This window comes from Aquarana catesbeiana, linkage group LG11, assembly GCF_042186555.1.
Source record: "Aquarana catesbeiana isolate 2022-GZ linkage group LG11, ASM4218655v1, whole genome shotgun sequence".
Lineage (NCBI taxonomy): Eukaryota > Metazoa > Chordata > Amphibia > Anura > Ranidae > Aquarana > Aquarana catesbeiana.
This window is the reverse complement of record NC_133334.1, coordinates 51698247-51724236: the sequence shown is the minus strand read 5'-3', so window position 1 is coordinate 51724236 and position 25990 is coordinate 51698247. Positions and strand designations below refer to the sequence as shown.

General features: G+C 45.3%; 1 protein-coding gene across 7 annotated transcripts in view; it reads left to right on the top strand.

Moving 5' to 3' along the window:
• Nucleotides 1–25990, top strand: part of PACSIN3 (protein kinase C and casein kinase substrate in neurons 3) — a 170627-nt gene that overhangs the window by 3134 nt on the left and 141503 nt on the right. The window contains exon 1 of one of the 7 annotated variants that reach the window (XM_073604344.1): nt 11590–11733. The exons of the other annotated variants lie outside the window; for them this stretch is intronic. The gene's annotated coding sequence lies outside the window, so the exon portion shown is untranslated. Of the gene's footprint in view, nt 1–11589; nt 11734–25990 lie in introns of those variants that run through there. 7 annotated transcript variants of the gene reach the window in all.

The window sequence follows — 25990 nt, the reverse complement described above, 5'->3', positions numbered from 1 at the left end:
AGGCAATTGTTGTATTTGCGCATCTTTATATATGTATATAATAAAAATTATATTTCCTTTCCTCTTGCTTGCTATCACAAGGGCTGATGGCATAGTGCAGATGGCAGGTTCTCTTTAAAGTGTAACTTAAGGCAAAACTTTTTTCATAGAGATATCTATTCATCTATCTTTAGCAGAGGCCCTAGAAAATAAAATGGTGGATTTTGAAACTTTTGTCACACGGTATTTGCGCAGTGGTTTTCGAAGGAAAAAACATAAATAAAACTTTTTTTGGGGGGGGGGGGATACACTTTTTTAATGCACACAATATTTTTTTTATTATATATATATATATATATATATATATATATATATATATATATATATATATATATATATATATATATATATATATATATATATATATATATATCTTTTTTTTTTTTTTTTGTAAAATCTAAAAGATGGTGTTATGCCGAGTAAATGGATACCAAACATGTCACACTTTAAAATTGTGCACGTGGAATAATGACAAATTTTAAAAGCCTTTACAGGTCACCAGTTTAGAGTTAGAGGAGGTCTGGTGCTAGAATGATTGCTCTCGCTCTGATGTTCGCAGCAATACCTCACATGTGGTGTGATTGCCATATACTTATGTGTGCATTAGCCTTTGCGTGCGAGGATGGGAGTGTTTTTTCATTATTTTTTTTTTTTTTTATTATCCCTTCTATTGCTATTGTAAGGAATGTAGACATCCCTTATGACAGTAATAGGCAGTAATGAGTACTATTTATGGAGAGATCTGGGGTCTGCTAGACCCCAGATGTTTTCTCTGCCCTTACAAGCATCCGATTGCACTGAATTTAAAAATGTAACTGTTTATATTCGGGAAACGGGAATCAGTAAAAATGCTTATTGCTTTTTGTTTCCTATTCTGTAGAGCTGATTGGAGACCTTCTGGTCCTCCACGGGCTTAGTGGTAAGGCGGCAGAAGCCATGACTGGACACTTGGGTCTCCCGGTGAAAAGGGAGAGCCGGGGGGGGGGGGGGGCCCTCCCGCTGCTTGTAATGACAATCCAGCGACTAATTATCCAAGGGCCCCATAGCCTTGTACTAGAACTGATGGCACAGAGGAACGGTCCTTCTCTGGAGTGTGAGGGAACGTTCTCTCCATGATGAACAGAGGATCAGGAAAGTGAAATGCTTTTACTCTCCCCCAGGCCACACTGCAAAGGGGAATTTTCCGATTCTTAGAGTTGGAACTTAATTCTGAAAAATCTAGCATTGTGCATTTTAAAGTCTTCCCCATCCGGGTCCTAATTACTCCCAGTGCATGGTGGCTCCAGTCCCTGCGGCCTTTGGAGGTTATCTGACAATCTGGCCTCCTCTGCATATAACTGAACACTTGTGTCTTCTTGGTCACTAGAACTTGACATGGACATATATATATATATATATCTTTTTTTTTTTTTTTGTAAAATCTAAAAGATGGTGTTATGCCGAGTAAATGGATACCAAACATGTCACACTTTAAAATTGTGCACGTGGAATAATGACAAATTTTAAAAGCCTTTACAGGTCACCAGTTTAGAGTTAGAGGAGGTCTGGTGCTAGAATGATTGCTCTCGCTCTGATGTTCGCAGCAATACCTCACATGTGGTGTGATTGCCATATACTTATGTGTGCATTAGCCTTTGCGTGCGAGGATGGGAGTGTTTTTTCATTATTTTTTTTTTTTTTTATTATCCCTTCTATTGCTATTGTAAGGAATGTAGACATCCCTTATGACAGTAATATATATATATATATTTCACCGGCCACTACTTGGGTACACCTTTCTAGTATTGAGTTGGACCCCCTTTTGCCTTCAGAACTGCCTTCATTCTTCGTGGCATAGATTCAGCAAGGAGTTGGAAACATTCCTCAGAGATTTTGGTTCATAGTGACATGATAGCATCACGCAGTTGCTGCAGATCTGTCGGCTGCACATCCATGGTGCAACTCTCCCATTCCACCACATCCCAAAGGTGGATTGAGATCTGGTGACTGTGGAGGCCATTGGAGTACAGTGATCTCATTGTCATGTTCAAGAAACCAGTGATGAGATAATTTGAGAAGATGAGTACACTGTAGTCATAAATTGATGGACATGATCAGCAACAATACTCAGGTAGGTTGTGGCGTTTAAACAATGCTCAATTGGTACTAAGGGGTCCAAAGTGTGCCAAGAATGAATGTCACAGCTGAAATTGAGACTCATCAGACCAGGCAATGTTTTTCCATTCTTCTATTGTCCAATGTTGGTGATCCTGTGCGATTTGTAGCCTCAGGTTCCTGTTCTTAGCTGACAGGAGTGGCACCCGGTGTGGTCTTCTGCTGCTGTAGCCCATCTGCTTCAAGGTTCGATGTGTTATGTGTTCAGAGATGGTATTCTGCATACCTTGGTTGTAATAAGTGGTTATTTGAGTTACTGTTGCATTTCTATCATCTCAAATCAGTCTGCCCATTTTTTCCTCCACACAACTGCCGCTCACTGGATATTTTTCTCTTTTTCGGACCATTCTCTGTAAACCCGAGAGATGGTTGTGTGTGAAAATCCCAGTAGATCAGCAGTTTTTGAAATAGTCAGACCACCCCGTCTGGTACCAATAACCATGCCACGTTCAAAGTCGCTTAAATCCTCTTTCTTCCCCATTCTGATGCTCGGTTTGAACTTCAGCAAGTTGTCTTCACCATGTCTAGATGCCTAAATGCATTGAGTTGCTGCCATGTGATTGGCTGATTAGCAATTTGTGTTAGCAAGCAGTTGAACAGGTGTACCTAATAAAGTGACCAGTGGCTGTATGTTCTGGGGAATGCAAAGTTAACCAATGCTGGGAAATTCTTGTGGGCTCCAGAGGTGGATTGGTTCAGGTGGGGGGGGGGGGGGGGGGGGTCGCTGGGGTTTGTGGACATTGCACCTTTCCTATGGTGCCTGCTTTATAGAGAACTTGTTACAAACCTGTACTTTGCCAGTACCAAGTAATGCTGTATTGTATGTCTTTATTTGACCTTGCATCCATTGTGGGTTTTTTTTTTTTTTTTTTAATGTTAAAGTAGAATTAAAGGCAAAACTTTTTTTTAATTTTGGGTAGAGCTATGCAGGGTTATAACCCCTGTCAGATTTTTATTTTTTTTGCCTATTTTCAGGGATTTTATTTCCTGTCCCATAGCCAAACCAGAAGTGAGTGGAAATCCCAGAAAATTGGGGAAATCCCTTGGGCACCTTCGAGTAACAAGGACTTGTGTCTCCATTGGACACAGGGCACAACCTAAAATTTGGGATTTTCTCCACTTTCAATGATAATGGTAAACAGGACAAAAGGGTGAATCTCCTTGGTCGGGCTGCTCGTTGGGTGGGCCTTAATTCAGGGCGGGCGCATCAATGCGGCCCAGTGTAAACCACTGATCGTGTTGACAGCACTCCCAGTATGGTGGCGGGGATTGTTAAGCTCCCTGATGCATACTTGCAATTGGGAGCTTTCCGCTCATGTGACCGCCAATCACCTCGGTTATATGACCTGAATGCCCCCCCCCCCGCTTCTCATTTTTAGAACTCTTAGGCTTCATGCACACTAGACGCCGGTGCAAACTCTGCTGAACACATGTTTATAAAAGCTGAAACTTTAGAAACGCCCGTTTTGCCACATTTGCATGCTGCGTTTAGCCGCGTTTGCGTCTAGAAACATCTGCAGAGCAGAGAATGACATTTTGCAACCCAGCTTTGGGGCCCTGTATCTCAGGGCCACTTGGGGCTAGGAACCCCAAATTCGGAAAAAACAGTGGAACTAGCACTACAACATATCCAAACTTGAGGTTCCTAGCCCCAAGTGGCCCCGAGATACGGGGCCCCTAAAGTTGGGTCGCAAAATGTCATTCTCTGATTTTGGGGCCCCGTATCTCGGGGTCACTTGGTGCTAGGAACCCCAAATTTGGTGTGCTAACACAGTGGAACTAACACTACAACATATCCCAATTTGGGGTTGCTAGCACCAAGTGGCCCCGAGATGTAATTCTCTGCTGCAGTTTACCATCATATTTCTGTGTTTTTCTGGTCCAAAAAATAGGGTTCCTTTAAAAACGCTTATAAACGCAAATGCGGCTAAAAGCAGTACCGGCGTTTAGCGTCTGAAATGTGGAAAACGTTTGCGTCTGAACCCATTTTTTTGCTTCTGTAAAAACAAGGTTAAACACAACTGCCTAAAAACGAGACTGTATACATGGACACATAGGATAACATTGAATGGGTATAGGAGCAGTTGAAAAAAGTGTCCAACTGCCTCTGAACGCGCGTTTAACAGCGTCTCGCGTGCATGAGGCCTTAAAGGCAATTGTTGTGAAGGGGTTAACTGGCCCAGACAGCAATGAAAACTAACAGATGTTTCCAATCCACCATCACTCCATTAAAATCAAAAAAGAAAATAAATAAGGTTTATTTGCCTTTTAGTTATATTTTGTAGTTCAGTATTTTTTATTCAATAAAGAATAACAATAGGAGCATCAAATCTGCCCACACAGGGGCTTGCTGTAAATCTAAAGATGTGTACAGTGCCAAAAAACAGGAAACAGCCACAAAGGCTAAACCCAATAGATATAAACACATGAGTAGGGTAATCCAGGTAGAATCCACGTGGAGAACCACATCAGACCTCAGGTTCTGAGTAATAGTGCAGTATGGCATAAGCACCCAAAAAGTAAAAAAAAAACTAGGAGAAGAAAGAACAATCAGGAGGGAAAAGACCAGAAAGAAGAGGAGAGAAGGATTGGCAAAGTGGACATGGACTCGGGATAGTCAGGGGAGGTGGTCAGAGGCGTCCAACGCTGGCTGGAGAACTAAAGGGAAGGCGTACCCAAGATAAGGTTCCCAAATCTTAAGAAACTTGTAATGAGAGTTTTTGAGGATACTGGACATTTTCTCATTAAGCATGAAAGCAGTCATGGGATCTCTCACACATTGAAAAGGAACCATGAGTATTTTCCAGGCCTGAGCAATTGTTCTCTTGGCTGACAAAAATAGATAAGATGCCAACTTTTGTTGGTGTGTAGGCCCGGGATAGGGCAATGCAGTAAAGTGAATTTGGTGTCTTTATGAATAGTCAGATGAAACCTGGGTGTGCACCAGGCCAAAAACTCGAGACCAAAAACCTATCAATTGTGGATAAGTCCACCAAGTATGTAAAACGTCCCCACGATGGCCACAACCCCGGAAACGGGGTTACTAGAACTCGGATGGACATGGGCGATTCGGACCAGAACTCAATACCAACGCATGAGCACTTTTGTGTGCTGCTTCCAGGGTAGCGGTAGCCTTTAGTTATATTTTAAAACGTAATCTTGAATGAAAATTCTGGGTCTGCTTTGACATACCTCACTTCCAAATCAGAACTTAAAAAAAGGGTTCCGAAAAAAACAGAAAAAAAAATCATTGAATACTTACCTGAGGTCAGGGCTCCCAATTTAAAAACCTGGGCTACTAGCCAGGCCTTAAAGCGGAACTTCAGTAAATTTTTTTTTTTTTTTCCATTTATTGAATCTTCTGCACTTGTTGTTTTAACTTTGTGAAACATATATTTTTTTTTTTCGGCCAGTAAATACCTTATACAGCCCACTTCCTGTTTCTTGTTTGGGGGAAAAAAAGCCTAGGCTTATGACATCATGCACAGCTCTTTCTCACTCTCGAGAGTTTGCCAGGAAGGGAGGGGGATGAGTCATAAGAGGGCCAATGAGAGCTGCAGAGCTGGAGGTGTCTGTCTGTGTAAATCCAGGAAGTGAAAAGGCAGCAGCTTCAGCTGCCCACAGTTAAAATGGATGCAGCCAGACACGGTGGAGGGAGATTTCTGCAGCATTTTGACAAGTACAGATATATATATCATTTTTGCGGCGGTATTTGGCCGCTAGCGGTGCGGTTTTAACCCCCGCTGGCGGCCGAAAAAGGGTTAAAACCGCTCACATAGCGCGGCTATAGCCGCGGTATTGCCGCGCTGCCCCATTCATTTCAATGGGCAGGAGCGGTTTAGGAGCGGTGAATACACTGCTCTGAAGATGCGGCTGCCAGCGCACCGCTTCAGTGTGAAAGCCCTCGGGCTTTCACACTGAACAAACAGTAGAGGCTGTTTAGGGTCGGTTTGCAGGTGCTATTTTTAGCGCAATAACGCCTGCAAACCGCCCCAGTGTGAAAGGGCTCTTACACCCTAGAGAATAAAATGGCGGTCGTTGCAATACTTTCTGTCACACTGTATTTGCGCAGCGGTCTTACAAGTGCACTTTTTTTTGGAAAAAATACACCTTTTTTGAATTTAAAAAATAAGACAACAGTAAAGTTAGCCCAATTTTTTTTTTTTTTTTATATTGTGAAAGATGATGTTACACCGAGTAAATTGATACCCAACACGTCATGCTTCAAAATTGCGCCCGCTCGTGAAAAGGCGACAAACTTATACCCTTAAAAATCTCCATAGGCGCAAGCTAAATTTTTATTTTACTTTTTTACACTGTTCTTTAACAAAAAAAAAAAATGGTGTCACTTTTATTCCTATTATAAGGAATGTAAACATCCCTTGTGATAGAAAAAAAAGCATGACAGGACCTCTTAAATATGAGATCTGGGGTCCCTTTTTAAGAGCTATGGGTGGAAGTGATGTTTTGATGTCGCTTCCGCCCTGCAATGGTATGGAGCCGGGTGGGGGCATCTTCTCCTCACTCATCTGTATACTACAGAGGGGACAGGACCCGATCACCTCTGCCGGCAGCTCCGGTAAGCAACAGGGGGCACCGGAGCGCGGCGGGAGGGGGGGTGGCCCTTTCCCGCCACCGATTTTAAAAGTGATCTAACGGTGCATCCGCCGCAGAGACCACTTTTATCTGAAAGCCGATCGCCCGCTCTTGAAGAGGATACCGGGGTTATAGTAGCTAGCTGCTGGGATAAAGGAATATTCCTGAACTTTGTCTTATCTCATGGTTACTGTGAAATTGTGTGAATGCATCAATGCAGTGCATGTTATCTCAGCTCGCAGTGATTGGATTTATTGAATGAGTTTACCAAAAATGTAAATATTGCAGAATATTCAACCTCATGCTAAATAACTAAGCTTAATTTCATGATGAATAAACTCAATTATTAATGTTTCTTAAATAGAAAACTATCTTTAGATCGATTTTTACTTCAAAAGCATTTTATTAAATACATTATGATAAAAATCAAACAAATCTGATTTTAATTTTTTTTTTAAATCATTGATTTATATCCACCCTGATCTGCCCTTAGCCCAGGCATGCATGCAAGAGAGTGTGCTTAGCTGAGGAAACCCCTCCTCCCTCCTCAAGACTCCTGGGATGTACGACATAATTTGCCTAGGCAAGAAACCAGGAAGTAACTTAAACGTAAAAAAAAAAAAAAAAAAAAAAAAAAAATTCTAGTTCTATCTATTTTACTAATGCTAGCAGTATGAGGATTAAAAATACCGTAATCATTGTTGATTGGGGGAGTGAAGATCCCCTTTAAGATGTGCATCTAAATCTCCTTTTCCTCTGAAGCCTGATTTGCATTTGGATCGCGCTTCGGAGGCTCCTGACAGGAGGTGAGGAAGCGAATTGATGCCTCCTTACCGCCTGTGTTTAACCCCATTTTTTCCAACAAACGTGCGACAAACTGTGTGCCCGCTGATCGCTACATGTCAGGTAAGCTTGGGCGCAAATCGAAGCATAGAGACCGGGGTGTGTAAACATTCCTGTTCGCTGCCTGTTGCAGCTTAAGGGTGGGGGGGAGGGGTTGGTTAGCTGGCGGCAAAAAACAGGCCAAACCGCTCATTTTTGCCACTCCCCAACCGCACATCTAAATGAAACCTTAAAGTGATACTAAAGTCTTATGGTGTGTGTGTGTGTGTGTGTGTGTGTGTTTCATTTTTAACAAAAGAACAAAAAAATAAAAAACCAACTAACCTGTTATACTTGCCTGCTCTGTGAAGTGGTTTTGCACAGAGCAGCCCCGATCCTTCTCTTCTTGGGTCCCTCTTCGATGCTTCTGGCCCCTCCCTCCTGTTGAGTGCCCCCACAGCAAGCCGCTTGCTATGGGGGCACCTGAGCCGAGCCGCAGCTCCCTGTGTCCATTCAAATATGGAGCCTCGGCCCAGCCCCACCCCCTTTCTCTCCTCCTTGGCTGACTGACTTTGATGGACAGCGGCGGGAGCCAATGGTGCTGCTCTGCTGTCTTAGCCAATGAGGAGGGGAGTCCCAGGCAGCCGAGACACTCCTGCAACATCGCTGGACCTAGATCCTAATGCATAAAGATAAAAACCTTCTGATTTTACAACTATTTTAAGGTGAAGTTTAATTTTCTTCTATTCTGCCTTCCCTGCCTCCTCTTCTCCAATGTTGATGACATTCTTTCAATAAAACCTTTCCGTTTTCATTACGTACCTTATTGTAATCCCAGTGATGTCATTACTGGGCCTTTGTCCATCCAAGTGCAATGCAGACAGATTAGGTATTTGTAGTGCTATCAAAGTAATTTCAGTACAGGAAAGAAGCCTTTACAACTGAAGGGAAGGCTGGAGTGCAGCTTTAACCCTTTAAAGTTGTACATTATTCAGAGAATAAATTCCTGCCGGATCACTTCAGGCTGGCCCCTTTTGCAGATATAGCTATATAACATATTAAAAGGAAGTACCTTAAAATCCAATAATAGTCTCACCCTGCTCAGTTGCTTTCTTTTTTTTAGGCACTTTGCTGAAAATACGCCACTAGAGGCTGCTCTGCTGATGGCCTAAAGATTTACTGCTGCTCAGGGGCTCTGGGCTTCAACAAAAAAATGGAAGTCACCAGCAAGAAGAAATGGGAGTAATGCTGGAGGCAATTTGCAGCACTCGCTCATTTTGGTAGCATAATTATTGGCTCTAAAGCAGTGATATGCAATTAGCGGACCTCCAGCTGTTGCAAAACTACAAGCCCCATCATGCCTCTGCCTGGGTGTCATGCTTGTGGCTGTCAGAGTCTTGCTATGCCTCATGGGACTTGTAGTTCTGCAACAGCTGGAGGTCCGCTAATTGCATATCCCTGCTGTAAAGGCTCAAGTCTTTTTTTTTTTTCCTTCGTGCATTTTATGCATGAAGGTAAAAAAAAAAAACACCTCTGTGCCGCTGCCCCCTAATACTTAACTGAGCCTGATCTTTTTCCAGTGCTGTGCAAAGGAGCCTCTGCTCTCCGGGGTCTCTCTTGCCTCATTGGCTGAGACAGCTATTGGCTTCCGCTGCTGTCAGTCACAGCCAGTGAGCCAATAGAGAGAGAGGGAGAGAGAGAGAGGGGGGGCGTCCGGACCAAGCCACAGCTCTGTGTGTGAATGGACACACAGAGCACCAGCTTGGGATCACGCCTACTTAGGTGCCCCCATTGCAAGCTGCTTGATCTGGGGGCACTCGGCAGGAGGGGTCAGGAGCGCCGGTGGGGGACATGAGAAGAGGCATATCGGGGCTGCTCTGTGCAAAACCACTACACAGAGCAGGTAAGTATAACAGGTTTGTTATTTTAAAAAAAAATTACCTTTTATATTATCACTTTTAATATGAAATGTATGCATTGCTTTTATGTATTCCTTGCTAAAGAACATTATTTTTATTTTAGTTGTTATGGGTAGGGGATTGCCTTGGCAGTCAGGGACATGACATTTTCAGGACAGGCAAGCACTGGCAGTCTGTTCTCAGGCCGCTCTCTGTTTCCATGTTGTGATGTTTTGTAGTCTCCTAGTCGGGGGATTACTGGAATTCAGTTACCTGATTTAAATCTGCTCTGTGTGGCGTCCCCTCCCTGATCTGTACATAAAGAGAAAGTGATGCTGATGTGTAGTAACCATCCGGAGGGTATGTTACCTCCCACCACATCCCCTTCCATCCCCCCCCCCCCCCCCCCAGAACAATGCTCGTTCTGTGCAGATTCCCTCAGCGCTGCCTTAACCAATGCACAGGGGCTCCAACGCACTATGCGGTCTGGGGACGTCCATTAATTTATTCCGTGCCTGCAGCTCCCTCACACAGCGCTGTCGCACTTCTGTGCCAAACACAAAATTTTTCCAACCCCATCGCTTGGCCAGGCAGACGAAGGGATGCTCAGGGGGAGCCCAGCTGTACCCCCTTCTGTATCCTGAGGGAGAGCCCAGCTGTACCCCCTTCTGTATCCTGAGGGGGAGCCCAGCCGTACCCCCTTCTGCATCCTGAGGGAGAGCCCAGCCGTACCCCCTTCTGCATCCTGAGGGAGAGCCCAGCCGTACCCCCTTCTGTATCCTGAGGGAGAGCCCAGCCGTACCCCCTTCTGTATCCTGAGGGAGAGCCCAGCCGTACCCCCTTCTGTATCCTGAGGGAGAGCCCAGCCGTACCCCCTTCTGTATCCTGAGGGAGAGCCCAGCCGTACCCCCTTCTGTATCCTGAGGGAGAGCCCAGCCGTACCCCCTTCTGTATCCTGAGGGAGAGCCCAGCCGTACCCCCTTCTGTATCCTGAGGGAGAGCCCAGCCGTACCCCCTTCTGTATCCTGAGGGAGAGCCCAGCCGTACCCCCTTCTGTATCCTGAGGGGGAGCCCAGCCGTACCCCCATCTGTATCCTGAGGGGGAGCCCAGCCGTACCCCCATCTGTATCCTGAGGGGGAGCCCAGCCGTACCCCCTTCTGTATCCTGAGGGGGAGCCCAGCCGTACCCCCTTCTGCATCCTGAGGGGGATCCCAGCCGTACCCCGTTCTGCATCCTGAGGGGGAGCCCAGCCGTACCCCGTTCTGTATCCTGAGGGGGAGCCCAGCCGTACCCCGTTCTGTATCCTGAGGGGGATCCCAGCCGTACCCCCTTCTGTATCCTGAGGGGGATCCCAGCCGTACCCCCTTCTGTATCCTGAGGGGGATCCCAGCCGTACCCCCTTCTGTATCCTGAGGGGGAGCCCAGCCGTACCCCCTTCTGTATCCTGAGGGGGAGCCCAGCCGTACCCCCTTCTGTATCCTGAGGGGGAGCCCAGCCGTACCCCCTTCTGTATCCTGAGGGGGAGCCCAGCCGTACCCCCTTCTGTATCCTGAGGGGGAGCCCAGCCGTACCCCCTTCTGTATCCTGAGGGGGAGCCCAGCCGTACCCCCTTCTGTATCCTGAGGGGGAGCCCAGCCGTACCCCCTTCTGTATCCTGAGGGGGAGCCCAGCCGTACCCCCTTCTGTATCCTGAGGGGGAGCCCAGCCGTACCCCCTTCTGTATCCTGAGGGGGAGCCCAGCCGTACCCCCTTCTGTATCCTGAGGGGGAGCCCAGCCGTACCCCCTTCTGTATCCTGAGGGGGAGCCCAGCCGTACCCCCTTCTGCATCCTGAGGGGGAGCCCAGCCGTACCCCCTTCTGCATCCTGAGGGGGAGCCCAGCCGTACCCCCTTCTGCATCCTGAGGGGGAGCCCAGCCGTACCCCCTTCTGCATCCTGAGGGGGAGCCCAGCCGTACCCCCTTCTGCATCCTGAGGGGGAGCCCAGCCGTACCCCCTTCTGCATCCTGAGGGGGAGCCCAGCCGTACCCCCTTCTGCATCCTGAGGGGGAGCCCAGCCGTACCCCCTTCTGCATCCTGAGGGGGAGCCCAGCCGTACCCCCTTCTGCATCCTGAGGGGGAGCCCAGCCGTACCCCCTTCTGCATCCTGAGGGGGAGCCCAGCCGTACCCCGTTCTGCATCCTGAGGGGGAGCCCGTCCGTACCCCGTTCTGCATCCTCCGTCAGGTAAGGAGTTTGGTGCCAGGTTTCCCCGATTGATGGGTGCTGCAACTGTTAAATGTCACAGACATCAACAGTAGAGTAGAAAGCAACAGGGCTCTCTTTTGGTGTACTCTTCGTCCATGCCTGACTGTCTGTTGTAATTTGACCTACTTTAGCACACTAGATGTTTGTGCATGAGGAGGATGTGTGTGACAAACGTGGACGGTCCCAGGTTATTTCACTGTTGTCACTGCAGACTTTTTAGATTTCCTTATTTTGTTTATTTGTAGCGTGTAGTCACCATCTCTGCAGTTCTTTACAGAGAACATTGAACCGTTCATATCGGTCCCAGTCTTATGGGTGTCTCCAGGCAACTGGATGATACACTGAGGAAGTACATATAGTGCCTCATTTACAGGGTATTGCGTTTTTATATACATTGTTTTTTATATACATTTTCTAGGATATTTCCCAACTCCTATAAATGCACCTAATTATTTTAAAGGGACACTAAACTCTGGTTTGAAAAAACAAAAAATTCTATTCAAATATATGTTCTTAACATGTTGCCACCCACATAACATGTTACTGTGCGGAGACTGCGCTTGCTGCAAGCACAGGGATCGATCTGTCAGTCAGCTCTCAATCCCCACTTACAATCTGTAGCTGTTGGGGCCGACTCCCGATCATGTGACTATGTGACTGGCCAATCACAGCGGTTACATGATTCCCAATCCCCCCCCCCCCCCCCCCCCCCCAGGCATACCCATTAAAGGGATGCCAGGGCTGGGTGGTAAGGGGTTAAAGCAAAACTTAACCCATAAAAACATATTAAAGTGTTACTAAACCCACAACAGTACAATCAGTCTGGATATGCAGTACAGCATGCTTGTTATACTCACTGTGGAACCTAAGGGGTTAATCTGCATTATGTAAAAAGGCTGTTTGATCCTGTCTCCTCTGATCCTCCCCTTTTTCCAGAGTCCCCAGTCCATCTCTTGATAGTACAGAGGCTAGGGGACAAGCTGCACATGCTCAATGTGGTGTGTATTGCTAGTACTGATCGACCGATATTGTTTTTTCGGTGCTGATACGATACCGATATTTTGGCAACCTCTCAGGCCAATAGCTGATATTGTCTGACGATTTTCTGTACATTTAATAAAAAACATTTTTACACTTCTTTTTCTTTATCAATGTTATTGCTCCCACAAGGAATGTAAATACCTCTTGTGACAGTAATAAGCAGTGACAGGTACTCTTTATGGAGGGATCGGGGGTCTGTAAGACCCCAAACCCCTCCTCTGCACTTGAAAGTATTCAAAACGTCAAGATCAGCGTTTTTGAATACTTTTCTATTTTTTAAAACTGGTGCCTTTAAGATGTCAGTAATCTGGGAAGTGATGTCATGACATAGCTTTCGGGTTACTAGCTCCGAGACCCGAGCGAAGCATCAGCTTTGTTTGGGTCTTCGGCCGGCAGGTAGACGTACTGGCTGGTTGCTCGGGCCTTCCGGTGGGACGGGAGAGCTGAGCGGGAGGGGGGGGGTGGATGGATGTCCCCTCCCGCTGTTTGTAATAACAGCCGAGCGGCATTGGGGTGATGCCTGCAGCTGCAAGCATCACCCCAGTAAAACCCCTTGAAGCAATATTGGTAACATCAGTCTAGTCTGATACCGATTTTTCAGAAATTGCTGATATCGGCCTGAGGGTCAGGGGTGCTGCATCCTCCTAGAGCAATCGTGGGAGAATGAAAACTCCTCCTACAAGCTTTAACCAGACACTGATAGAAGTCACAAGACTACTATATACTGCTAATGAAAAAAGGTATTTAGCAGTTTATATTTACTAAAATAATTGCATTTCCATGTTCTGTGTACTGTGGGAGACCAGATATAGTGAACGCATGGTCCTGGGTTTAGTAACACTTTAACACTGCAACCCGCCAGAATGACGATGTGCCCCACTGTTTTTTACTAGGATTGTTAACTATCAATTAGATGCAGCATGCAAGCGTGCCACGAGATTTCACATGTGAGCAGATGTGACAGTTGTTTCCAATGTGGCAAAAATCGGCGCAAGCGCAGACATTTCCGCACGTGTGCAAGCAAGCCACAGAATCCCATACATTTTGAGTCAGAAATGTCAGAAGTGTCTTCAGAAAAGAGTGAGAACACTTTTCCTAAAAAGAGCAGGAATGGCTAAAATCCCTGTTTAGTGTTTTATAGTTGTCTGTGTCCCTGATCAAGACACAGAAGGTGAGGTAGAGAAATAACAAGGTCCACACAATTTAGGAATAAGAAGCAGGGAGATTTTTGCTTAGCAGGTCCTCAGGTACAGCTTTCTCTCCAGCAAGGAGAACAGTGAGCAGCACAGTAATGGCATAAAATATCTATCCACGTGTGATGAGACCAGTGGTGAGAGGTAGCAGTTCCTTGGATGATCTCACACTGCAGTTATTCTGCTATTGGGCTCAAGGCACAGGAACACAGGCCCTTTCACTTGGGCTTTTTGATCTGGTCCACCTGTCATTTTTTTAGGCATACCTGATTCGCAGCTCCATGGACAGGCAGATGTAAACGGGCAAATGATGAGATGTGTACAACTTTGTTTTTTAAAGGTACAGTTTATCAGCGTGTACTGCATTGTAATGTAAACCTTTCCTGATGGAAGCATAGGGGGTTTGAAAAGATCCCCACCTGAAAATGTTCTTTTGCCTGACTGTCATGCTAAAGTGATTGTAAAGGATCGTGTTTTTTTTTCTAAATAACAAACATGTCATACTTAATTCCACCAAAACTGCAGCGAGTTTTGCACAGAGTAGCCCCAAACATCCTCTTCTGGGGTCCCCCGGCGGCTCTCGAGGCTCCTCCCTGCATCAGATAACCCCCTAGGAGAAGCGCTCCCGAGGGGCTTACCTTGCGGGCACGCTCCTGAGTCCAGCATTTGCATCCACAGACACGAATGCCGGACTTGGCCCCGCCCTCGGCGCCCGCGTCATTGGATTTGATTGACCGCAGCGGGAGCCAATGGCTGCGCTACTATCAATCTATCCAATCAAGAGCCGGGACCCTGTGGAGAGAGGGACAGCGCGTCCCCGCCGAACAGATGAAGGGGCTCAGGTAAGCAAAATGGGGGTGCTGGGGGGCCGGTGACTGCCAGGTGTCTTTTCACCTTAATGCATAGGATGCATTAAAGTGGATGTAAACCCGAAAATGTTTCTATTTTTTTTTTTTTTTAATGTCATAATGTAGAGTATAAGATTTCCTATCATTTGAGCCCAGTCTTGCCACAAAGAGTTAATCCATCTCTGAGCAATCCTCTTTTATTGTTCAGTGAGATAAAACTTGACAAACAGAGAAAAACTTTGTCAAATCCTCCCCCTTGTTGTGAGTGACAGGTGATTTACATCTCGTGCACTAGCCTAAGACATGCATTATTTTTTAATTCCCTCCCCCACTCCTTTCTTCAGCAGCTCTGCAAGGATTGGCTGTTCCACACCTCCGCATGATTTGGCATGCTGAAGTCATGTGTTTACTTTCCTGTCTTTTCACTGGATGTTAGAGATCATAGCAGAAGTTCAGTGTAGGAAATACACAGGAGAAAATGCATATTGACAAGGGGAGTGTAGAGGTGGGCGGGGAGTCTGACATCATGACTCCACCCACCGAGCTCCAGACAACAGACCCGCCCACAGAATCTGCAGTTTTTTGGGTCTAATAACAGACAGAGGGGAGACATTTGACAGGTAAAGATACATGCAGGAGGCATGTATATCCTTATAGATAACCCCAATGGCAGTAGTTTAGAAAGGATGACATTGGGTTTACATCCACTTTAAGGCTGATTAGAGTAAATCAAGGGTTATTAAGGGGTTAAACAGAGGAACATTGCAGATGAAGAAACAGAAATATACAAAAAGAAACGTTTCTTTTTTTGTTTGTTTTTTTTTTTGTTTTTTTTTATAGTGTTTCAGGGCTGAGCCATTTTATTGGTAATAAACATTTCCGGGTGGTTTTTTTTTTTTTTTTTTTTGACAGCTCCAATTACCGGACTTTGTTAACCCTGGGGAGACCCACTGACAGCTCAAAGAGCCGAGCCTGAAAGTATTGGTTTCAGGTATTGGTGCATTTGCATGAGTACTGATTACTTGTGCAAATACTCGGTATCGATACCTATACTAGGATCGGTGTAACCATAGTGGCTGTACAAATGTCTGAGCAGTACTTTCCTAGATATTCTGTATTTGGGGTATACATCCCTGGTACAAGTACTGCTCAGATCTGCATACGGCTACAGCGTGTTTCAGCCTGTCAATTGATTTTTTTTTTTTTTTTTTTGACAAGCTGCTGGCAGCGGGCTGTACGTACCACTAGTGACTCCCAGGCACTGAAACATGATTGATTTTTATTTTGCATGGGCAGATGTGTCCGCGTTCATGAGCCTGTGCTTGGCAAGTCTTTACTTTTCTGAGTTCAGTTCCACTTTAATTAATCCTGCGTCTCTAAGTGCTGCAGAGTTAAAGACCCCTAAAGGTTAAAATGCTTCAGAAAATCCCTTACTGAAACCTGAGCCCCCCCCCAGCCAAGAGCAGCAGTAACTCTTTGCCCACCGCGGCACTTCTGGAGGTGGGAACTGCTGTCTCTGCAGTCTTTGTTGCTCCAGAACAACCAGTACAAATCCGTCATTCTTTCATGTCGGTAATGGAGAGTTTGCTTGGCATATTAAGAAAGATGCCTGACACTATTTCAACTTCCTTCAAAACCTGTTTGACTGGCCCTGGTCTTGTGGGCGGAGTTTTTTTTTTATTTATAATTGCTTCCGAAATAAAAGGTTAATATCGGTGAATGAGTCTTCTGCTGTTTTGGATTTGGAGTTTGCTTAGTGGCTTTAAATCCCTAAATAGTCATTTTCTAGATTTCCTCTTATGAATGTGGTAGGTTTTTATTCTACTTTGTGCTTTTCATTAGAGACGCAGGAATGGCCCTAAATCTTAAAGCGGTAGTAAACTCTTGTACCTACAGTTAAGCTTATAATAAAGCTTCTCTCTAGGTACAAGAAATATGTACTAAAAATAGGAACTGCAGTCTGCTCACATAATTTGTAATAAAAACATCTTTGCCATTCTGAAGCTTCCCTCCAACCATTTTGCATATTTTATATATACTGTGATTCTGTATTTGTCAAATATGCTGCAGAAATCTCACTTTCAATAAGTCTGGCTGCATCCATTTTAACTGTGGGCAGCTGAAGCTGCAGTCTGTTCACTTCCTTGATTTACACAGAAGCACACCTCCAGCTCTGCAGCTCTCATTGGCCCTCTGACTCATCCCCCCTCCTTCCTGGCAAACTCCCACAAGAGTGAGAAGGAGAGCTGTGCATGATGTCATAAGCCTAGGCTTTTTTCCAGAAAAGAAACAGGAAGTGGGCTTTATAAGGTATTTACTGGCAGAAAAAAAATGTTTTACTATCCAAAGTTAAAACAACAAGGGCAGAAGATTTGATTTAGATGGAAAGATGAAAAAATGACTGAAGTTCCGCTTAAGAGCCGGTTCACACTGGGACGACTTGTCAGGCGACTTAGCGGCCTGACAAGTCGCGTCCCCTTCTGTACAATGGAACCGTTCTAATAGGAGCGACGCAAGTAGCTCCGACTTAGAAAAAAGTTCCTGTACGACTTTGGGGGCGACTTGAGGCGACTTGCATTGACTTCTATAGAAGTCGTTTTGCAAGTCACCGCTGCTGTCATATGCAGGTCGCCTGAGGCAGTCGCGCTGAAAGTCGTGCTGCCTCAGTGTGAACCGGCTCTTAACGTGCACCTTTTTCGGAGATATTCTCTGTGCAACTGGTGAGGTCACGGGCACTTGCACTCTGAATATGAGTATGCCATCCCTTTAGAGCTCTGCTCCGTGGCCCTCGTCAATCCAATGGCCGGAGTCTGCGAAATCGGAAGGAAAACTGGTTAGCAGTGACAACGCACCACTGGAGGGCTTCGTCTTTTTTTTTTTCTTCCGTTGAAAGCTTACTACTGCTTTTAAAAACTTCCTGACCATGCTATAGTCAAGACTGCTACAGCAAGGTTGTCCAGTTCTGGGAGGGCGCCATGGAAGTCCTCCCAGACCCCTGCCTCTTGTGCGCCCCTGGGGCATGTGTCCACCGTGGTCTGTGATCTATGTGTCCTTCAGACACAGCTGATCACAGATCATGCTAAAGGGCCAATCACAGCGACCCTTTACCGTGTGATCGGCTGTGTCCAATCACAGCTGATCACATGTAAACAAACTTGCCGGTTATGGGCATTACTTTTCTTATACGCTGTGTTTGTGTGAGGATAGAATTGCCGTTTATCGTTATTCAAAAATTATTTTATCAGGGGTCAGTCGGAAGAATGCCTCCTTATATTGGTGGTCAGTAGGAAGAATTCAATTCTTTCAATTGTGGCCAGAATGCCACAGACTGCTAAATGTTTATTGGTATCATTCCACTAGTTCTGCCTGATGGACTGGAACCACGAAGGGACCATAAGATGAAAGGTCAATTGGCCACAGCTCAAGGAACCCTTAACCTTTGGAGGAACCCTAGGGAGGGTTCTATGGAACCCTGGTTGAGGATTATGGTTTTAGAAACTACTAGAAAATGGTGGATGGAGAGTCAATTTGCCACAGCTCAAAGGATGCCCCTAACCTTTGGAGGAACCCTAGCGAACCATGGAACCCTGGTTGAGATGCCCTGCCCTAGATGATTGGCCTATACAGGTGACCGCTTCCTGGTGGGATTACACATGTGGGTTCAGATCCTAGACCAGTGATGGCGAACCTTGGCACCCCAGATGTTTTGGAACTACATTTCCCATGATACACTGCAGAGTGCATGAGCATCATGGGAAATGTAGTTCCAAAACATCTGGGGTGCCAAGGTTCGCCATTACTGTCCTAGACTGAACACGCCAATGCTCATCACTGATGGTCGTCCTAAGAATAACGATAATGATGAAGCAGCAGAATAATAGTGAGGTCTTCTGTGTCAGTCTGCTCTCTCCTACTGTCAGCATTGTCATCCCATTTGAATGCAGCATACCTGATTGGCTCCTAGGCCTGCCTGGATGTTATGGTGCTGCTGTGGTTTCAGTACTTTGAGTCACAGGCCGTGAGTGGATATATAGATTCATTCACAAAGTTTGAAACCAGGGAACTAGCATGTTTTGTTTTGTTTTTTTTCACTTCCTGTCCCATAAAACAAGATATGGGAGTGTTTGACCATTCTTCCAGCGCATTTGTGAGGTCGGACACTGGTGTTGAAAGAGAAGGCCTGGCTTGCAGTCTCTGCTCTAATTCATCCCACAGGTGTTCTGTCAGGTTGAGGTCAGGACTCTGTGCAGGCCAGTCAAGTTCCTCCACCCCAAACTTGCTCATCCATGTCTTTGTGGACCTTGTTTGGTGCACTGGTGTGCAGTCATTATGGAAGGGGACATCCTCAAACTGCTCCCACAAAGTTGGGAGTATGAAATTGTCCAAAATGTCTTGGTATGCTGACACCTTAAGAGTTTCCTTCCCTGGAACTAAGGAGGAGCCAAACCCAACCCTTGAAAAACAACCCCACACCATAATCCCCCCTCCACCCATATGATTTGGACCAGTGCACAAAGCAAGGTCCCTAAAGACATGGTTGAGTAAGATGGAACACCTTTGGGATAAAGCAGAGTGGCTACTGCGGGCCAGGTCTTCTTATCCACATCAGTGTCTGACCTCACAAATGGGTTTTTGGAAGAATGGTCAAACATTCCCATAGACACACTCCTAAACCTTGTGGACAGCCTTCCCAGAAGAGTTGAAGCTGTTATAGCTGCAAAGGGTGGACCAACTCAATATTGAACCCTACGGACTAAGACTGGGATACCATTAAAGTTAATGTGCGTGTAAGGGCAGGTGTTCCAATACTTTTGACAATATATTGTATATTTTAATACATTTTTATGCCTAGAGTTCAGCTATAATAGGATTGTTCTGTGTGCATATATGAGCTGCTTAAAAAAAAAAAAAATGCATGTGACGGTTTTGCTGCAGAAGAGCTTACAGAAATGTGCTTTTGAGGTGCTGTAAATGAAATTTCTGGGTATTTTTTAAATCCCAGATGTGATGCCCCCCTATGGAGAGGTAGGGATGCTGCAACAGGTTAATTAGAACCCCCCTCCCCGGTCTTGGTCACATTGCTGACTCCACTGAATACACAATATATCCTGTTATATTTTGGACTGGCTATGGAATCCCGCAGTGACACAAGCGGAATCAGGACAGTAGACCTATTTACAGATGAGCCAAGAGGATATTTTGTTCCCTGTGTTCATGAGCGGTTTGAAGCCGGTGATTTTGGCAGCTGCAGGTCGGTCGGGTAAAGGGACGGCGTTTAGAAGAAAAGGCTGCTGTTCTCTTTTTGCCATCTTAGAGCTGGAGAAGGAGGGGGCCCTGCCAGGACCGTGGGCAGAGCTGAAGAGCCAGTCCTTGTGTGTACAGTGAGGGGATCGGCACTCGCAGCTGACTCTGTGGCCTTTAAAACTGGTCAGGGCACTTCTCATGCCAACTCCGTCCTGCAAGATCCCACAGCCAAAGGCAATCTTCTATCTAAATGTTTTCTTTTCCTAATTTGAGATTGCAAATGGCAAACTGAAGAAGGCCTCTTCTCTGGTGATACTTTTTGTATGGTTCTCTAAAGAGATGAGGCCTCATGACACGGGGGGTGTACTACGGCAAATGCTCATGCGAGGGCCGTGTTTACCCGTCATTGCTGTCCCATTGAGACACAGCGGGCAACATCGACACTGCCACTGCCACTCAACATCCATGTGAGTGCATGGCCTGTCTGCATTTAGGACCGTGCACCCGCACCCACAGGGGGTGTCCAATTGGGAGCAGCGTCTGTGTCCATATAGCCACTGCTCTTCAATAGACCTCAATTGGACTGCCTGCACAGGGATGCACAAACAAGTAGTATGCTCCAGAGGCCAAACCCTCATTTTGCATGGGAAGGGACATTGATTAATGGATTGGATACAGCAGGCCACTCATGTCTTACCCAATATACAATGTATTTCTAAATAATGTAATCACGCAAATTGCTGCCAACACCTAGCAGTGTTTCCACATACAATGTTCAATAAATAGGAGTGAATAGAGTGGCGGTAAATCCGATTAAATTACTAAGCAATATAGTGAGCAACACAGTGCCTTGAAAAAGTATTCATACCCCTTGAAATTTTTCACATTTTGTCATGTTACAACCAAAAACGTAAATGTATTTTATTGGGATTTTATGTGATAGACCAACAGAAAGTGGCACATAATTGTAAAGTGGGAGGAAAATGATAAATGGTTTTCAAATCTTTTTTATAAATAAATATGTGAAAAGTGTGGGGTACATTTGTATTCAGCCCCCCTGAGTCAATACTTTGTAGAACCTCCTTTCACTGCAATTACAGCTGCAAGTCTTTTTGGGGATGTCTCTACCAGCTTTGCACATCTAGAGAGGTTTTTTTTGCCCATTCTTTGCTAAATAGCTCAAGCTCCGTCAGATTGTATGGAGAGCATCTGTGAACAGCAATTGTCAAGTCTTTCCACAGATTCTCAATTGGATTTAGGTCTGGACTTTGACTAGGACATTCTAACACATGAATATGCTTTTGGTCTAAGCCAGGGTCCGGTAACTAAAAAAAAAAAAAAAAAATTTCGGCCAAGGTCACAGGTCTGTGCCATGAAACCTTGTACGTGTCTACTTTCCTTTTATTTTCTGGCGCCTTTCTTACAGTTTCCTCCACACACACTGCTAATACTATGTAAATGTCCCTAATAGTGTTCAATAAAACCAAAGAATTTCCAAGCTTGACTTACCAACCAGCCTGAGACCAATCGAATTAACCTGCCTAACAGTACGAGTTAAAAAACAGGGGTTTAGTTGCACACATTTGCAAATACATGCATAAGCTGCAAGGCACCCTGTATCCTGCAGACCCTAACTCTAACTTTGAAGAGTCTATGTATGTATGTATGTATGTATGTATGTATGTATGTATGTATTCTAATGGATAGATGAAGGACAGATGACTGGAGGGAGGCCAACCCTCCTTAAAGTCGCAGTAGCACACTGAACACCCAGCACATTGCACAATGGCAGAAAGGTGTCAGTGCGTTGCCTGACCAATATGTCAACAATACAAAAAAAATGCTCCCACTGTGGAGACTCTTCAAAGTTAGAGTTAGGGTCTGCAGGATACAGGGTGCCTTGCAGCTTATGCATGTATTTGCAAATGTGTGCAACTAAACCCCTGTTTTTTAACTTGGTCTCAGGCTGGTTGGTAAGTTGAACTTGGAAATTCTTTGGTTTTATTCTACATGCGTTTGCCCTTCCAGTGCTCCTTGCTGTGAAGACCAGTTATAGGTGGGGGCAGTGACCTTTTTTGTATTGTTGCCCTAATAGTGTTCCCCCTTATATCAGGCACCCCTACTAGAGTAGTTCATTACTTTGGGTGCCCCATCAGACTACCCCCCCCCCATAAATCTGTTGCAACGTCAGAGTATTCTCTTATATCCGGTGTCCCCATCACTTATATTAGGTGCCGGCACTCTGATGATGGCATAACATAAAATATGCCCATCAGAGTGCCCCTTATTTTATGTTAAGGGGCACTCTGGCACATTTTGTTGTGCCCATCAGAGTGACTCTGTAAACACACTCCATACCTTGTGGCAGGCAGAGATTGGGAGGTGGTAAGCTGCAGGGGGCGAGAGCTGCACCATGAGTCTTGCTGAAGGGTGTGGGACAGGGACACGCATATCACCTCATACCTCTCAGCTTCCAGCTCTCACTTGGCGATAACAGCAGGGGGCAGGGGCGTAGACGTGATGTCATAGCTTACCTCGCGGCCTGGCCAGGAGCTGCTAGATAGTAAGCAGAGGGGGCGGGGTGCACACACAATGTCATTGTTTGTTTGCAGAGCACCCGCGGTCCCAGCAACCAATGACTGCTGAGTGGAGGAGTGGGGATGTGGCGCTGTCCGGACAGGAGCGTCACTCGGTCTGTGTTTGAACCACGGGCTGCCATTTAGGCCCCTTTCACACTGGGGCGGTTTGCAGGCGTTATTGCGCTAAAAATACCGCCTGCAAACCGCCCCTAAACAGCCTCCGCTGTTTGTTCAGTGTGAAAGCCCGAGGGCTTTCACACTGAAGCGGTGCGCTGGCAGGACGGTAAAAAAAGTCCTGCGAGCCGCATCTTTGCCGCTATAGCCGCGCTGTACGAGCGGGTTTAACCCTTTTTCGGCCGCCAGCGGGGGTTAAAACCGCACCGCTAGCGGCCGAATACAGCCGCAAAAACGACGGTAAAACAGCGCTAAAAATAGCGCTGTTTTACCGCCGACGCCCCCACCGCCCCAGTGTGAAAGGGGCCTTAGTGATGGCTGATCTAAACCATTCCATTGTATGTTTAGGGTCTTTCTCCTGCTGGAAAGTGAACCTCCACCTCAGTCAAGTCTTTTGCAGGTTAAAACCTGTTATCTAACAGGTTTTCTTCTAGGATTGCCCTGTATTTGGCTCCATCCATCTTGCCGTCAACACTGACCAGTTTCCCTGTCCCTGCTGAAGAAAAGCATCCCCACAACATGCTGCCACCACCATGTTTCACGGTGGGGGTGCTGTGTTCAGGTTTGCCACACATAGCATTTTTCTTTTAGGCCAAAAAGGTTCACATTTGGTCTCCTCTGACCAGAGCACCTTCTTCCACATGTTTTTCTGTGTCCCCCACATGGCTTCTCCCAAACTGCAAACTGGACTTATGACTTTCTTTCAACAATGGCTTTCTTCTTGTCACTCTTCCATAAAGGCCAGATTTTTGGAGAGCACGACTAAGTTGTCCTGTGAACAGATTCTCCCACCTGAGCTGTGGATCTCTGTAGCTCCTCCAGAGTTGCCTCTTGGCTGCTTCTCTGATTAATGCTCTCCTTGCCTGGCCTGTCAGTTTAGGTGGACGGCCATGTCTTGGTAGGTTTGCAGTTGTGCCATACTCTTTCGATTTTCAGATGATGGATTGAACAGTGCTTCGTGAGATGTTCAAAGCTTGGGATATTTTTTTAAAACCTAACCCTGCTTTAAAGTTCTCCACAACTTTATCCCTGACCTGTCTGGTGTGTTCCTTGGCCTTCATGATGCTGTTTGTTCGCTAAGGTTCTCTAACAAACCTCTGAGGGCTTCACAGAACAGCTGTATTTATACAGAGATTAAATTACACACAGGTGGACTTTTTACTAATTAGGTAACGTCTGAAGGCAATTGGTTCCACTAGATTTTAGTTAAGAGAGTAAAGGGGGCTGAATACAAATGCACACCAAACTTTTCAGATATTTTTTTTTGAAATTTGGAATAAAATACATTAACATTTTTGGTTGTAACATGACAGTGAAAAAATGTCAAGGGGTATTAATACTTTTTCAAGGCACTGTAATCCATACAAAATGTCAAAACGTGTCTCGCCTCAATTCAATAACAGTGGTATCCTAAAAATATCAAGGGCCTTCGAGAGAGTCACTTGTTTGTGTCGCAAGTTTGCAACGCGTTGGAAGGAGCCGGGTGACGTAATTTCCTGTCGCAGCCGAGACCGAAATTTCCAATTTTTCAGTGTTCCTACTGTGCATGACCCTGCTGCCTGCTACACTATATGGATCTTTTTATTATTCCCTGTGATGGTATATGGAGAGGAGGATCTGGGAGCCCTGCATCACCTATTTGGGATAAAAACCCTGTGTACTAACACAAAAGTGCATTATGACCTGTATAAGAATATAGGTGTTTTTTTTTTTTTTTTTTGAGCTGCCACCCTGCACATTGGTGGAGCACAGAATTGCTTTGAAGTTGCTGAATTAGAGGAATTTCATTTCACTTTAAGACATCTACACAGTTTTTGATGGGACTTTTTTACTTTTTTATTTTTTATTTTTTTTTTTTTATAATTTGCAGTGCTGGTGGTTGGGTGCACTGCCCAGTAGGGCATTTGGATGTCTATTTTTGCTCTCTCTAATGGTTTAAGCACGCTATGATTATCTCTTTGATTGTTTTACTTTGCATATTTATATATTTTTACAATACTGTTATTGAATTGAAATGAGACGCATGTTTTGACATTATTATTATTCACTATATTGCTTAGTAATTTTAATTGGATTAGGTGTCACACCATTCACTCTGTTTTAGATTTATGTCAGAGGGCAGATCCTTCATTGGTGACTGCTAGGCAGCAACAGAATCGCCAAGTTGCAGCAACTAGAGGTGCACCGAATGGAAATTTTGGTGCTGAAACCGTTTTGCAACCTGCGTTTTGCGGTGTCCTTAACTTTTAATTGGCGTCTGCAGCTGATCGCATGAACACAGTGGGATTGCTATGTGGTGCGGGAAATGCACCGCATCGGTGTGAACCAGGGCTCAAGTGTTTTTGGAGTGTTTGTTTTTTTTGTTTTTTTTTATACAACCCCTGGCAAAAATGATGGAATCACCAGTCCCTGAGGATGTTCCTTCAGTTGTTTATTGTTGTAGAAAAAAAGCAGATCACAGACATGGCCAAAATCTAAAGGCATTTCAAATGGCAACTTTCTGGCTTTAAGAAACACTAAAAGAAATCAAGAAAAATAATTGTGGTGGCCAGTAACAGTTAGATTTATAGAACAAGCACAGGGAATAAATTATGGAATCACTGAACTCTGAGGAAAAAATTATGGAATCATGAAAAACAAATAAACTAACACTCCAACACATCACTAGTACTTTGTTGCACCACCTCTGGCTTTTATAACTGCTTGCAGTCTCTGAGGCATTGACTTAATGAGTGATAAACAGAACTCTTCATCAATCTGGCTCCAGCCTTTTCTGATTGCTGTTGCCAAATCATCTTTGCAGGTTGGAGCCTTGTCATGGACCATTTTCTTTAACTTCCACCACAGATTTTCAATTGGATTGAGATCCGGACTGTTTGCAGGCCATGACATTGACCTTATGTGTCTTTCTTCAAGGAATTTTTTCACAGTTTTTGCTCTATGGCAAGATGCATTATCATCTTGATAAATGATGTCATCATCCCCAAACATCCTTTCAATAGATGGGATAAGAAAAGTGTCCAAAATTTCAATGTAAACCTGTGCATTTATTGAAGATTTAATGACAGCCATCTCCCCAGTGCCTTTACCTGACATGCAGCCCCATATCATAATTGACTGTGGAAATTTGCATGTTTTCTTCAGACAGTCGTCTGCA